Below are 15,408 nucleotides of genomic sequence, written 5' to 3'. Positions count from 1 at the left end.
AAATACGTGTCATTAACACTTGGGCAATTGTATAATAAGAACAAATGGATCAGTAGTTTATTTCTGTGATTTTAAAACTTGGAACACTAAGATCTTCTAAAAGCTTAAGTTAATGCCATTTTAGATTTTATTTCCTTATAACCTAGAGAATATCTTATTTGCCACAGTGTTCAGTGTCAAAAACATGATACCAAGGCAATAAATTCTTATGATGAATATCTGAAAAAAAACAAAACAAAACACTGATGATTTGATCAAATCATGCAACCAGCCTTTTAATTCACAGATTAAAAAACATTCATTCAGATATGAGTCATCATTTTAATAAAAATTAAACTGGCCACTTAAAGTTGAATAAAGGAGTAGTTTTGTTCTTAAGGTCAGTAACGAATCATTAAGAACGGTGGAGACCTTGAGGATTAAAAAAAGAGGAACAAGGGAAAGGATGTTGCTGTTTGAATGGCTGTAGTAGCATTTTCTGTTATTTTGCTCCTATTTGATTGAAGTGGCAATTCCATCAAAATTTTCATTCATTTTCCTTCTTGACACATATTTCAGAGAAGACGTATATGATTGAAAATAGGTCAGCTGGTGTTACGTGACTTGCAATTGGGAACCACATTCCCATCAAATTAGGTCGGGTCAGGGTCCTGCTCAGTATAATTTTACTTGCATAAGAAGGAGCGCGGTTCTCACAATAAGAAATCTATGTAACATTCGTAAACAAGAAGGAAAAAATAGAATAGCACAATCCTACCCCCAAAATGATGAAATACAAGTTGCAATCCATTCAAACGGAATTGGGCAAGAATGGCAAGAACAGACTGTCAGGCTTCAAGGGCTGGAAAAGAACAGACAACCACAGAAACAGTAAAAATTTTGCTGTTAGCACCATAATTCAGAAATTCTGTTAAATTGGATAATCTGGAGGGAGATTAATTAGGTAATATCAATAAATGAAGTACTTCCTAGGCCAAGTCTATAGTTAAAAAATGAAACAAAACCAAGTCATAATTGAAAGCAATTTATTTTGCAAGCATCTCCAATAGTTTTGGTACCTCCAGCATTGATATATGAATTTGAGATTATTCTTATTTCCTGCAATTTGCCACACCTAAGATAACATTAATTTTAAGGTTCATTCCAATTTCGGAAATGTTGACTTGTAATAAAAAATTTCCTTTAATGAAAGATGTCCTATGCAAGAAGTACTTTTGTCACCTTTGTTCCTTTAAATGTATGTGACTGCTGTTTCAAAATTATAGAATTGTACTCCTCGAAGAATATTGCATTGCTGATGTTTGCCCTTAATTTGGAAAGCTTCTCTATAAAATCATATGAATTAGTATGTAAGGGTTATAGTATGCCAGATAGACTGTGTTATGAAGTTATGGGAATGGGGACACTCAAGTTGCAAAGCAAATGACTTGTGTATGCCAAGTCTTACGCCTTACCCTGAGGTATCCCTCCCAATCCATGTATCACCTTGCTATCTCCCAACCCTGCAGTACTGTTTGGTTGCATTTCTAGGAACCAGCAATAGATCCAGAACTCTGAGTTTCCACTTGAACTTAATAGTCTTGAAGTAATGGGAAAAAGGCAGAGTGGGACTTAATTTCCCTAGTGCCTTCTTAACCTATAGAAGTTAATGCCTGGGATGTTGGGTTTGGACACTTACTACACATGGCCGGGTCAACATTTAGCTTGGAGGGGACATTATGATAGGCCAGAGGCTCTGGTTTTCCAAAATGCTTTTCATGATGTCCCTCACCAGCTGATCCATACAGGCTTGGGAACTCCCGTCTCCTTGCTGGGTGAACTTTAGTGCCCACAAGATGAAGGTGAAAGGAGCACCAACTTGTTTCCCAAGGGATACTAAATGCTTACACCTGTTTGGCACCAGAAACCCTTAGAATACCGACTTTTGCAGAATATCCTTGTCAAACCATAAGCAACCAGTAAACTATTCATCAACATTTCTATAAGAAAAGTTAATGCAGGTGACAAGACAAATGAGATAAAGATTGTCTTTGTTCTAATCCATGGTTAGACCTGTTCTTTGGGAAGGAAACTTCTCAGATATTTTGACTGTCTGGATGTCTAGCTGCCTTAGTAACTTTCAATTTTCTATGAAAATTAAAATTATGAATGACAGTTTCTGAGCTTATTAGATTATATATTTATTTAGGTCTAGTAGCTTTGCCATTGAAGTCAAGCAAAATCTGTTCTGGATGTTATAAGAAAATAAAACTAGAAACCTATATTCTGATCCATTACTGAAATGGTTCAAGCCTTGCCCTGGTCTGTAAAACCAGGAACGTGGCTTGGAAAGAATCTTTGATACCATTTGAACATCTTCAAAACAAAATGCTAGTTTGACCTTATTTTTTCTAGCTGATCTACGCTATATGTATTTTAAGTGTCTGTCTGATTGTGCTTAGATGTGGGTAAGTGGTGGGGAGGAAAAAAATGTTTCTTAACTCTAAGGGTGAAAAGATTTCAAATCATGTGCATTGCACATACTTTGGTAGCCTTACCATGTTTTGCACCACGGCGTGGAATAGATGCTGCCAAGTTGGTGTTTATTCCTTTGGGGGAAAGCAAGCACTGACGATAAAGGCATCATAGATAGATGGCAATTTCTGAGCAATATGAAGAAGTTAGGCTAGTATCTCCAAACCTAGACCTCAAGGGGATTTACTTAGAGTTATGGTGGCTATTCTTAAGAATAACTGATTTGGGGGGATCCCAAATCATATCCTTCTGGACCATTACTGAGTAATCAGTCTTCATGGTCATTTTTTTTTTTCTGCCAAAAGCCACCCAGTCAGGAGGTACCATGCAGGAAATAATGACCTAAGTGTGTGTTCTCAAACATTCATAATGAAGTCCTTTTAAGAAGTTGCAAAGAAGACTCTGCTCTAAGACTATTGAAATATTATGTTTTAATTTAAGATGTATAAATACTTTATTCTTGGTGTTATCCTTGGTTGTTTGCTTCATTTAAATTAAGGTTTTATGACTTATTTATGCATAGATAAACTCACATCTATCTATCTATATGTATAACTTTACTTGAATGAGAATATCATACATGTTATTTTAATGTGATTTTCCTTTTATCTTTTTTGTTTGTCCTTTTCACCCTCCATCACTTCCTACCTCCTAAATCCAGGCTAGCAACCTAGTGACTACTGTGACTATTCCCAGCAGACCTACCGAATCAAAGTCTGCATTCTAATAAGATACTTGGGTGATTCATACGCACTTTATAGTTTGAAAATCACTGTTCTAAATCACTTGCAATAGGTGTTAAGTTATGCAGGGGTCATGTTTTTGAAACATCTTCTCTGGAAGGGTTTTTATGAAATAGTAACAATGGTTAACTCTTAGGTAGAGTATTGTGGTGTTGCTGGAAAGGGATGGGTTGAAAATTGGTCTTCTAATTTTTCCACGTAAATGGATTCTCTACTTAATGTTTTTTAAAGTAACTCCTTGCAAATACAATTGTTACCTTCTGCCCTCAGATCTTCAGGAAGATGGTAAACCTGTGGCTGCATGTGTACCCCTCCAGTGCTACTGCTGACCTATGTTAAGGTGCTAGGTGATAAGGGACAAGCTCTCCCAGCCACACAGCTTGTTTTTGAGGATATGAAAGTACAGTGATGTCAGTAGGGATTTGTGTGACTGGGAACCTTTGACAGGGCTGACAGAGTGAGTCAGTGTCATGGGGAACCTTCAGATTTTTCTCCACATCAGGCCCACAGTGTGAACTGTGAGCACCACCCCAGGGAAAATAAAATTGTGGTACATAAAATTACCCAACACCAGAAACTGCGTTATAAAATTACAACAGATCCCACTTCTCGAAAGACGAGGATGCTCAGGTTCCCTGTGAATCAGAGACCTGGCAAGCATGTATGGATGTCTCTGGTTGCAGAGTTCGCAACTAGTTTTACTGGTGCCAAGATGGGGTGAGGCTTCAGGGAGTGGGGTCGCAGCCCTGAGGCTCAAGATCAGAAACCGAGCATCCTCACCACCCCTTTGGCTCCTGGAAATCTTTCTAGGAAAAGTTTCCATCTTCTGCCTCAATAATATATTATATGCAACTCATTCTTTTTTATTTTCTATTTTTATTTATTTATTCTTTTGCATGGGCAGGCACTGGGAATCAAACCTTGGTCTCCAGCATGGCAGGTAAGAACCCTGCCACTGGGCCACCATTGCACTGCCCCAACTTATTCTTAAGAAGCATTCCATACTGGTTAAATTGAAAATATGTGAGTTTAGAATGGACTCTGAAGGGTAAAGTATGTGAATCTTTGAAATCTAGTTTTTCTAAGTGTCTTCATTTGACAGGTCTAATGATTATGGTCCATTTGTTAAGAGCAACAACTCAGACTCCTCTGGCCCTTGAACCCATCTATGCTCTTAGGACCATTAGCATCCTGAAAAATGTTGCCTAAGTTTTTGTTTGTTTGTTTGTTTGTTTTTAATATCTTGGCAGGGGCTTCTCATGTGTGCTCACAAACAAATCTGGCTGGGCTGACCACCCAGAAATCTACCATTTCTTACTTTTCACTGACTTTGCCCATTTCCTCTGGTCACTGCCATGGCTTCTAGGACTTTTTTGCTTAAAAAACTTTTTTCTTCTAGTAGGCATCTGTCTCCAGCTGCAGCTGGGAGCCTGGAGTTCTAGTGTATTGAGAAGTGGGTGGAAGTGGGGCAAAGCTGCCTGGCATTCTTCTGGACAGAGGGAAGAACTTTGTCTCCCTTCTTTTGGTGCCACTCCCTTTTAGAGGCACCCTGTCCCAGGGTTTCAGTGACATAGCCCCTTCGGTATGTACGTATATCCTCTTCTCTCCTGAGGCTTTGCGCATGAGATAGCTTTGCTTAGAAGACAAATCTTGTGGCTATTACATATTTACTGAATCTAGGTGTTCATCTCAAGGTTATGCTTTGTATCAGGATTTAACTTCCTGCCTATGGGCTTCTGATTCCTAGCTTAAGCTTTTGCTTGGGTCTCTGCTACACCCCAGCAGAAACTCTAGGTTCATGAGAAATAATGGATTATTGTGTGGCTATCTCTGAGCCCTGGTACTTAAGAGGGTTCTCCAGTTAAGCAGATGTCATCTGCAAAACTATCGTGATGCTTCCAGAAACAGGTGGCTAGCCAGTCATTTTCTCTTTGGCTCTGTGGCAAATTCGGTCCTTTCCAGGCTTCAACCACTTCCTCTTGCTCTATCTAGAGTAGAAATGGAGATCAGTTCCATCCTTTGTGGGAAAGAGCAGCATTCATTGCCTCACAAGGAGGTTGAGGGTGGAGGAGATTGCTCTCCATTCTTAGACCCTGTGAGGATGTTTCATGTTGGTGGTTGAGTGTTGGCACAGAGGTGGGGACTGGAGGATGGCAGGTAAACAAGGGAGGGCCGTCCCCCCAGTGCGCTCCTAAAATTAGTCATTGCATTTACGGGAGACATATTTCATTTTCACAAGGGGATGGGATGGTGGCAGTGAAAGAGGACATGATGATGAGGTGGGCGTGGGGTATGCATCTGCTGACTACGCTCTCCAGTCCCTGGGAATTTCTGCTAGAGGAAGGGAATGACTTATGAAGTGAGTCTGCTGCTGGTTTGGAAATCCATTCACCAGTTAAGGTTTCTAGATCAGCACCTGATCGCAACTGACACATGTAGTTACTAACCATCATTTAGTAGTTAGTAACCACCCTCTCAGTGGTCTTGCTCATTGTTGGAAGAGAAGGAGCAATGGGAAACTCTACTGGCTTTTCCATTTCAATGCAGATTTCAGTGCTGACCTCCTGGTGCAAAGGAACATATGGGCAAATGCATTGAAAGATTGTGCAATGTGTTTGGGTGCTTACTTTTAGGGCCTGTCCTAGTTAACCACTTCCAGGTTTCTTCAAGGTTCAACCTTGTCCCACTCACATGCGCAGTATCTGCTTTCTGCAGTTTATGAGAAAACAGGCCGTAGAGAGGGTTACAGCTCTGATCTTGATCCATGATCTTGCCTCTCAGGGGTCAAATGTCTGGCAGGACGTGAATTAGGGAGCAACAGTTGGAGAACACTGGCCACTGATTGCCTTCCCTCCTCAGATAATTTTATTTCATGACCCCCATGGCTCGAGTATCTGGATATGATGGGTGCAACCTCAAGGCTGCTGTGCGTGGTTGAGCAGTTGGTGCACTGCACAAACGCAGCAAGCTGAGAGGAAGATGGGGGCTGAAATCTGTTAGCCAATCCATTGTATCCTGCTTTGGTGCTTTATCAGTCCAGAGGAAGGGGAGTGTTACATACTTCATCAGCCCACAAGGCTCCTTAGGAAGATTCACACGAAGGCACTGTATGAGTGAGTGGTGACTCTGGGCACATGGCTTTCAATTGTGAAGCCTTGAGTATGTGAGACTCTACTTTCACTACCAAGACCAGCCCTTCTCCTCACTTGTCTGAAGTGGTACCTTTTGAGAAACCTGTCACTTGAAAGTTGATAGAGGACAACACAAGGCCCATGGGATGGATTTGTTTGGCTTAAACAGAGTTGGCCTAGACAGTGTTTCACAGTATTTAAATTAGTTGCCAGTATTACAAATTTAAGACAATTCACATCAAAATCTGAATTTCCCATTTCTCATGATGCTGTCAAGTAACATTTGGAAGCAGCCGATTAGTGGGAGACAGTCCTCCCCATGTACTGCTGCCTCTCTGGCACTGAGGAGGGAGGGGAATTAAATTGCCATTTATCGTTTATGCTCTGTTTTCTCCTAACAGAATTAAGAGAAAAGTAAAACCTTTTTCTGCGTTCTCTTTCAAGAGTAGGAAATTTAAATATAGACTGAGAAGCTATCACTTTTTAAAAAATATGGCCAGCTACATATTTTTGAATTAACTTCCAAGTTTTCCTAGCATTTGTGTTTACAGGTGATGTCAAATAGTCACATAATTGAGTTGAGGAAACCTGAGAAATTCATCTCCAGCACAGGCTTCTTCAGGTAGTTTCTAGATAACATTAAATGAAGCTACCCAGGCTTATAGAAAAATCAGAAAAATCTTAATTTATTATGCTTTCTCTGTGTTAGAGGACTTAGTTTAGGAAATGTGTCATTGGGGCTCGTCAGATGAGCGTGTTTCTGCCAGGGCGAAGGGTTCAGATCTTTCTCTGAGCTGACAGCACCTGGTGCTGCCTCTACCTGGCCGGTAGGTAGTAGAGAAGTAGGCTCATCTAATGGTTAAAGGCAAAGACTCCAGAGGCAGACTTCTTCCTGGGTTCAAATCCTAGCTTCTGACTAGCTGTGGGAGCTAGTATGAGCTCCTTAACCTTCTCATGCCTTAGCTCACATTACTTTATAATGAGGATAGTAACATACTACCTTACAGGGTTACCTATAAATTGGTATTGAATGAGTTAATATTTATAAAGAGGCTGCACAGGTCAAGGACCCAATAAAAGTATTTACTATTACCTCCCTCTGCTTCTCCTACATCCCTCAGGAGATTACAATGGACAGAAACATGATTATCAGCTGAGCACTCTGGAGGAAATAGCAGTGTGTTTTTTACAAGCGGCACCTTTGCATTTTAAAGAAACTTTCCAAACGATGCCCCTGGCACAAAGGGTAAGCCTAATGAAGTGAATACAATTTAGGAAAAAAAACATGGCATGAGAAAGCCTAAGGGGTATCTTCCAGTCAAGGGCTCTGTTCCTTCAGCCACTTTTGGAAGCAGCATGGTGCATGAGGCTCTCCTTGTTTTACAGGGACTTTACAGTGAAATGGCTCAAGCAGTGAACTGGTGGGAGAGGAGTAAGCTCTCATCCTTCGGAGTGCGTAGTGAAGACTTGCCGTAATGTGAGAAGGATGTTGCGGTTTCAGCCTGGTTTGTGGGGGAACAGCAAGGTGAGCTGCTGGAGAGATAGTGCTGTCGCTGTCTCCATGTGGTTAGTGCAAAGTGAGCAAAGACACAACAGCGTTTGTTTGGAGCTCAAGTGCTCAAGGTGCTGCTTTGAGCCCAAAGCGGCCTTTGGGGGCTTTGAACTGCAGCCACAAGACTCCGGTAGCATCTCTTTCCAGATTTGTTTTGAAACAAGCTTGAAAACATAATTTCACTTTGTCCTATGCTAAGAATCTGAGAGTGAATGTGTTTGTAGATTTGCTTGTCACTGGTTCAATAGGTTCGTCGGTAATGCCTCTGGTAACAGAGCATGCCCTGATAGGTCTCAGAGAACATGACAGAAAAGCTATTGGAGACAAAAAGAGCTATCCCAATGGGAATGAATTTGTCATTAAGTCAAATACGCCAGAAAGACATGAGCGGATTAGGAGTTAATTGTAAAGTGTGTTGTAGGCAGACTTAGGTACTTTTTGTTTAGGTAAGAAATGGGTACGATGTTTTGGAGGGGTCTAGAGTGCATAGAGAACCCAGATGGTGGGACTGCTGGGCTGGTTGACTTGTGCAAGGTAAGATTAGGCTCCAGGCCCTAAAAGGGTCTGATTTTAATAGACTTCTTAGTTCTCATTACATTCCATGAATTAATCTGCCTCTAGAAGAGGCTTCTGATTTTTTCCTGCCCCTCCAGAGCTGCAGGGAGCAATTTGGAGAGGAGTAAAATGACTCTTTCATGCCCCCCCCCCCACTCCTTTCCCTCCTTCTCTTCCTTAGGAAAGTATTTAACCAGTTTTCTCTATAGATCTAGCATAAGGGATGCTTAAGATTACAGGAACAACCTTGTTCTAAAAAGTTATTCTCCACACTCTAGAATTTCTGTTCATAGGACAAACCCTTATTAGTTAATTAATTCATTACATATTTATTGAATAACTGAGAAGTGCCAGAAGTTGTATTGGGCAAAGTTGTGTTGGGTTTTGTGCATCCAAAAAAGATCAGTAAGCACAGAAAGATAGAGTCAGATTCTCAATAACATGCTAAGGAATTTGGAATTTATCTTGTAGGTGAAGGGTCAGAGGGAAGGTTTTTAAGCAAAAGTGTGATATGCTTAAAGCAGAGTGCCAAGCAGATTATTTGGGGGAGGAGTGTAGAGGCTGGACCGGAATAGAAAAATGGAGGATTGGGGACGAGATACAAAAAGTAAGTGGGTCATTTGAGGGCTATTGCAAAAGTCTAGATGAGAGCTTTGAGAGCTTTTGAAATGGGTAGTGACTATGGGAATTAAAAGGAAAGGACAAATGTGAGGGACATTCAAAAGGAGTCATCAATAGGACTTGGGTGTGAGGAGAGAGAGAACAACAGACAGAGATGACTCTGAAGTTTGAAGGTGGGAGACCAAGAGATCCAAGGATGTTGCCATTAAAAGAGAGGGAAATTAGCAGGAGGAGCTCTTCCCAGAGAATGTTAATGACGCAAGAGGCCATAAAGCCATGCAGCTGAATGCCCCAACCAATCTGTATCCCATCTGTTCTTATTGTAATCCTCCTTCAGAAAAACACTGAGGCTGGACAGGACAGGGAATGGTTCAGTGTCTGGAGTATTGGGATTCCAATGCAAAGAAATATGGGGTGCAAGGAAATATGTGGAGTGAACCCTGTAAGTATTCTAGAGAAAGGTGAGATCAAAGATGAAGACCAGATTGAGAGGGCCCATTGTGGAGATGGTAGCTGTGATAGTATAGCACAGAGACTAATTCAGTTGAGATGGAATTGCAGCTAGAGAAGGACAAAGGAGTAAAGTACTGGGCTCTTCTCATGGCCAACAACTTCTCTACCACATAGAACTCTGTCTATGTCCGAACACTCTGACAACAAGGAGTTTGTAGTTTCTAACAGTCAGTTAAAACCTGTTAGGGTGCATTTTTCACCAACAGTGTTGGTTCATGCCCGGGACCACAGAAAAGTTGCTTCACCTGGACAGCCTTTCAAATGGTTGACAAAGTCTCCATTGTTCTCTAAGTTGGAAGCCTCTTTACTCAAGGTGAACCATTTATTTGATGGTCCTCACTTCTGAATTTATACATCAGTTCCTTTGCATATATCAAGTGTGCATATATTAAAGTGCATGGCCATGAACTGCACACAACATTGCAGTTGAGGTCTGACCACCATAGGTCAGAGGAAAATCAACATTTCCCTTTTCTGAGCTATTATACTACCCCTAATGCTTCTAAAGGCATTGACTTTTTTATGGACCACATCATAAGCTCATTAGATTTAGTTTACTTTGCACAAAACCTTTTGTTTTTATTTTTAAACACTGCTAAACCATACTTCCTCCATCATATGCTTGTCTGATTATTTATTTGTACCCAAGTTTAGCAAACAGGGGTTTTGGGTTAGCATTGGATTCACAGTCTGCAGCTATAATTCACCAGTTGTGTGACTTTGGGCAAGTTATACAACTTCTCTAAACCTCATTTTTATTACGTAAAATGACAATCTTAATAGCATTTACTTCACAGAGTTGTGAGTAATGCATGTAAACCTCATATCACAGAATCTGCTTCATAGTGAGCTCTCAATAAATATTAGCTACTATTCTCTATTCCTACCTATTATTAGCCTCTTAACCTTATTAAGTGAAATTCATTCTTCAAAGCATTGTAGGGCCCTTTTTCTTTTATTAAACATACTTTAATTCAAATCTCTCCTAACAGTGTCACCCATAATTATAAGTAGTATGGATTCTATACTTCCCTTTGGCTTTCTTTATTGCTATGCTTTTTCACAGTGGAAAATAAGACTGATCTGGTCAGTACCCCCTGAAGCTAACAGTATATTGAGGAAGAAAGATAATGAATAACTTATGTGATGAAACCTTTGTGTTTGTTAAAGTCTACCAGTTACAAATTCACTTTCCTTTTCATCTAGCCCATATTTGTTTATCTTGTTTCCAATGATATCATGAGTATACCATGAATAATCCTGTGAAATGCCTCATATATGCCCAAACGCACTGTAACTGGCAAGGGATGGGAATGACAAATATCCAGGTTTGGAGATATCAGTTGAGGAGCCCATCAGGACTCTCATGTCAGCAGGCAAACAGGTATGAGTTTTTGAGGTCACAGAAATATGAGATGAAGACAAACATTTAAGAATTATCTGCATACCAATGAGAGCAGAGGCTAAGTAGGTAGATGAAATAGCCAAGAAAGAGTGGGCTGAGACAGAGGAAGAGGAAAATAAAACTAAATAAATATATTAGTGAAGGAGTAATCAGTAAGATAAGAGGAAATTTAGTAGAGTTCATTGTCATGGAAGCCAAGGGAGGCAAGAATTTCAAGATCAAGAAATGAGTAATAGTTGCTCCATTTAATTATTGAGATGTTAATTGAGACCTTTGAGTGTCAGTTTCAGTGGAGTAGTAAGAAGAAGGCCAAACATTTTAAGAGGTTTAAAATGATTGGATTCAGACAAGAGAAACAACAGAGAAAAATCAATGAAACCAAAACTGGATCTTTGAAAAGGTAAATAAAGTTGTTAACTCTCCAGCCAGACTAGCCAAGGAAAAAGAGAAAAGACACAAATTGCCAATATCAGGAAAGAATAAGGGATCATCACTACAGATCCTACCAATATTAAAAGGATAATAAAGGAACGTCATAAATTATTTTTTTGCCAATAGACTTATGAACTTAGATGAAACAAAAATTTCTTGAAAAACACCTAAGTTCATTCAAGAAGAAAGAGATAACCTGGATAACCCTGTATCTATTTAAGAACTTGAATTTGTAACTAAAAATCTTCCCCCAAAGAAAACTCCAGGCCCAGGTGGCTTTAAATGCTACCAACTATATAAAGAAGAAATAATGCTATTTCTACACAAACTCTTCCATAAAATAAAAAGAGGAAGGAATACTTACTAAATTATTTATGAGACTACAATTAAGGTGATAAAGTGGAAGTTGAGTGATGGGTCACTATAGACTATTCTTTTGAGAAGTCTGACAGTAAAAAGAAACAGAGGGAGAGAGAGAGAAAGAAGATAGTAACTCCATGACTAAGTAGAGTTGAGTTAAGGGAAGGATTTTTTTTCCCCTTATACCTGAGTCTTGAACAAATCTGTAGGCTGAAGAGAAGTGGTTGGAGGAGAGAGATGGAAAAATTACAAGAAATAATGATGGACTACATTCTCAGAGGTTGAATAGGGAATAGGACCCTACATGCAGTAGAAGCAAATGATTAGATTTCAAAAGTTTCACTACTTTTTGGATTGAAAGGAAGGAGGAGAGAATAATTATGTGTAGAGGTTACATGAGACAGTGAAGAGGGTACACTGTGGGGGGAAAGGGGAAAGAAGAAAAGCCTCACATTGGATAGAGTTCTCAGAGAGCCCTTCTCAAAGGGAGGCAATGTGCCATGAAGGAAAGAGCCTGGGCCTTAGCATCAGTCAGAAACTGGGTTTGAATGATAACTCTGCCACTCTAGAGTTGAGCAACCTGGAGAAAGTCACTTTAACTTCCATGATACTCAGTGCTCTGACATGTAAATTAATACCAGTTCTACAGCATTATTACAATGATGAAGTGAAAATTATGCATAAATTCTATAGTGGTTCATGGCACATACAAGTGCTCAGTACATGCTATTCTCATTCGTTGTGCTCTTTTTTCCTGATTATAAAGAAGAGAAGGGCAGTACCACAGTTTCATGGAATGAAAAAGAGGTAAGCCTAAGGGAAATGCAATGAGAAGTTGATCAAAGATGTGTAAAAATAATAAAGAGTAGTAACAAGGTTAGATAAGACTGAGGTTATGTGTTAAATGGGTCATGCTATAACAACCAAATACTTTGGCAGGAGACAGATATGTAAAGAGTGGACAATGCTGAAGAAGGTAACAGTTTAGTGGTTGAGTTTGATGAGGATGGAGAGAGGTTAGCCATAGGGAGATGGCAGAGACTTTCAATGAGGCCAGTGTTAGGTTGGCAGGAAATGATCATTACCTATTTCAAGCAGATGATGTTGACACTTCCTTGACCTATGCTTTAGGAGAAATAGTGACCTCCCTTGGAGGGATTTCCAAGGAATTGATCCCAAATATGTCTTTACTAAAAAGGAAGTAATGGCTCTTGGAAACAAGTGGACACTGGGAGTTAGGTATGTGAGAGGAAAAGACATGTTCAGGGAAGAAAGGGAAAGAAAGAAAAATCCATGTGTAACAAAAGTGATCCTTGTCAGCTTTACATCTCTATTACTTCTTTTCAAAGCATGCAAGAATCACTGAAAATGGTAGACAAGGCATTTTTGCATGTACCTCACATTTATGGATATTCAGTTATTCTTTATCATCTTTTCCCCAGATAACCCCTTTTATTGAAGCATCATTAGTGCTATATTTATTTTAATAGAAAATAGCATTACTTTTATTTTTATAGAAAATAGTTTAATATTTGTAGGACAGTTTAAAAATGAGTCCTTGGTGATCTCAAAACTCTGTTATCTAACGTAAATATAAATACCATAATGTACGCCAGAACCACTGCCTGTTTGATTGGTTGGCCCAGTTGTTTATGACCCTGTGACATGATGAACTCATGAGGGTGGACTTTTCAAAATTGGCACATGGGCTGAGTGCACAGTCTTGAAATGTACAACCTTCTTTGGGAGACTTAAAATCTGATCATATCTTTAGTTTTAAATCCGGAAACTCCCCAAATTTCCCAAACTGATTTGACTAAACATAGATTGAATGTTACTACAAAAATCCCAGATAGGCCAGGAAACACATCTTTACCTACTGACATGCTCTAAGTTGTAAATTGAGAATAGGTGGCCCCTTCCAGCAGTCTAAGACCATCAATATCCCTCTGTCATGACAGTCACATAGCAAAGGAGATGCAGGAGGTTGAAACAGGAACAAACATCTGCTTCCATTTTCGGATGAGAAGTCATGAAGCAACTGGACTTCAGTGAGATGCTGCCCTTTGGCTTTACCATCCCTGTGGAGTTCAGGTACTGCCTGACATCTGTAGGTGAAGGAGTTCAGCTTTCCTCGTGGTAAGGAGAATAGAGATAAAGAATTGGGGCCAGATCAAACTGGCAAAATGCTGCTACAGGAAAGTGCAAGACAGTCTGAAACCTGCAGTAGGATGGTTGGCTTTCCATCTCTGGGTGGTGCCCAGGTCTGCTGAATTATGATAATGGTTAAGAGACTGTGGCATAGCAAATACCATCCAGCAAGTTTCCTTGCATGGTTGCTTTCCTATACCTTAAAAGAGTTAATGGTCCTCAAGAGGGAGACTCTGAAATTTTCCTATTTAACAACTTTATGCAAGAAAATTATTACAGTGTGGAAAGTTGTTTGCTCTGCTTTTAGCTCTTTTTTTTGTTGTTGTTATAATGTAGAGTGCCTTCATGTGTTTAATTCTCAATAAAATAGATATTAGCTTACTGCCTGTGCCATTATCATGCTGTTTCATTTATCTGAAATCTATTTTAGGATATTTCTTTTCTCCTTTTTCTAGAATAAATACAATTACCCTGTTTGTCCACATGTGAATCAGTTAAAATGAAATCTTGAACTCTGACAGAGAACAAGCTTTGAGACCACACTACACCATTATCTTAGAGACATAGGCTATGGGAAGGAAGCCTCAGGCAAGTCTTAGCTCACAAAAAGCAAAATTAGGAAATCTGTCGCTGTCTAGATATAGAATATAATTTCCACTGACAATAGAAATTGTCTTTTGTCATTGTAGTGAATAATCTAAATGTGATATTTCCATATATTTTGCTCAAATGTTTTCACACAACTGAAAGCTGGATGTGATTTATTCTTTTTACATAGGTCCTGATCTGATGTAGGTACTGACTGCATGTAGTTGTTTCAATTCAGGGCCCTCTGAAAATCCAGGTGCCATAGCAGAAGCAGTGCTATAGTAAGAACAAGTCCTTCTCCTGCTCTCAAAATATTTTTAGAAATTTTATTATTGAATGCAGTAAGGAAAATAAGTAAGTGTTTTCTATATATCTCTCTGAGAGGTCAGTGAAAACTGTCACTAAGGAGAATGCTGTCATCTAAATTCAAAGTTGACACATAAAGAACAGGAGATGAACAAGGCTGCTAAAACCTTATCAAATGAGATTAACCATGGTGAGCGATACCAATAAAGGAGTTTTTCCTCGGTAAAGGTCATTCACTCATTCAACAAATATTTACTAACTAACTACCATATGCCAGTTTTTGCCTTAGTTTCTGGGGCATGACAACAAAAAATATATACTGACTCCATGGAACTTACACTCCAGTGAAATGACAGGCCATAAGCAACTAAAAGTATAAACATGCACTTGTCATTTGTTGATAAGTGTCATGGAGAGAAATGAGAGTTTTGGAGGTTGCTCTGTTTTGTTTCAGGTGGTGAGGGAGGTCCTTATTGATACAGAGAAGTTTGAACATGAGAACAAAAAGCATTCCAGGCAAAAGGTACAGCAAGTGCA

The sequence above is a fragment of the Tamandua tetradactyla genome, chromosome 9, assembly GCF_023851605.1.
Source record: "Tamandua tetradactyla isolate mTamTet1 chromosome 9, mTamTet1.pri, whole genome shotgun sequence".
NCBI classification, from domain to species: domain Eukaryota; kingdom Metazoa; phylum Chordata; class Mammalia; order Pilosa; family Myrmecophagidae; genus Tamandua; species Tamandua tetradactyla.
This window is presented reverse-complemented; position numbering follows the sequence as displayed.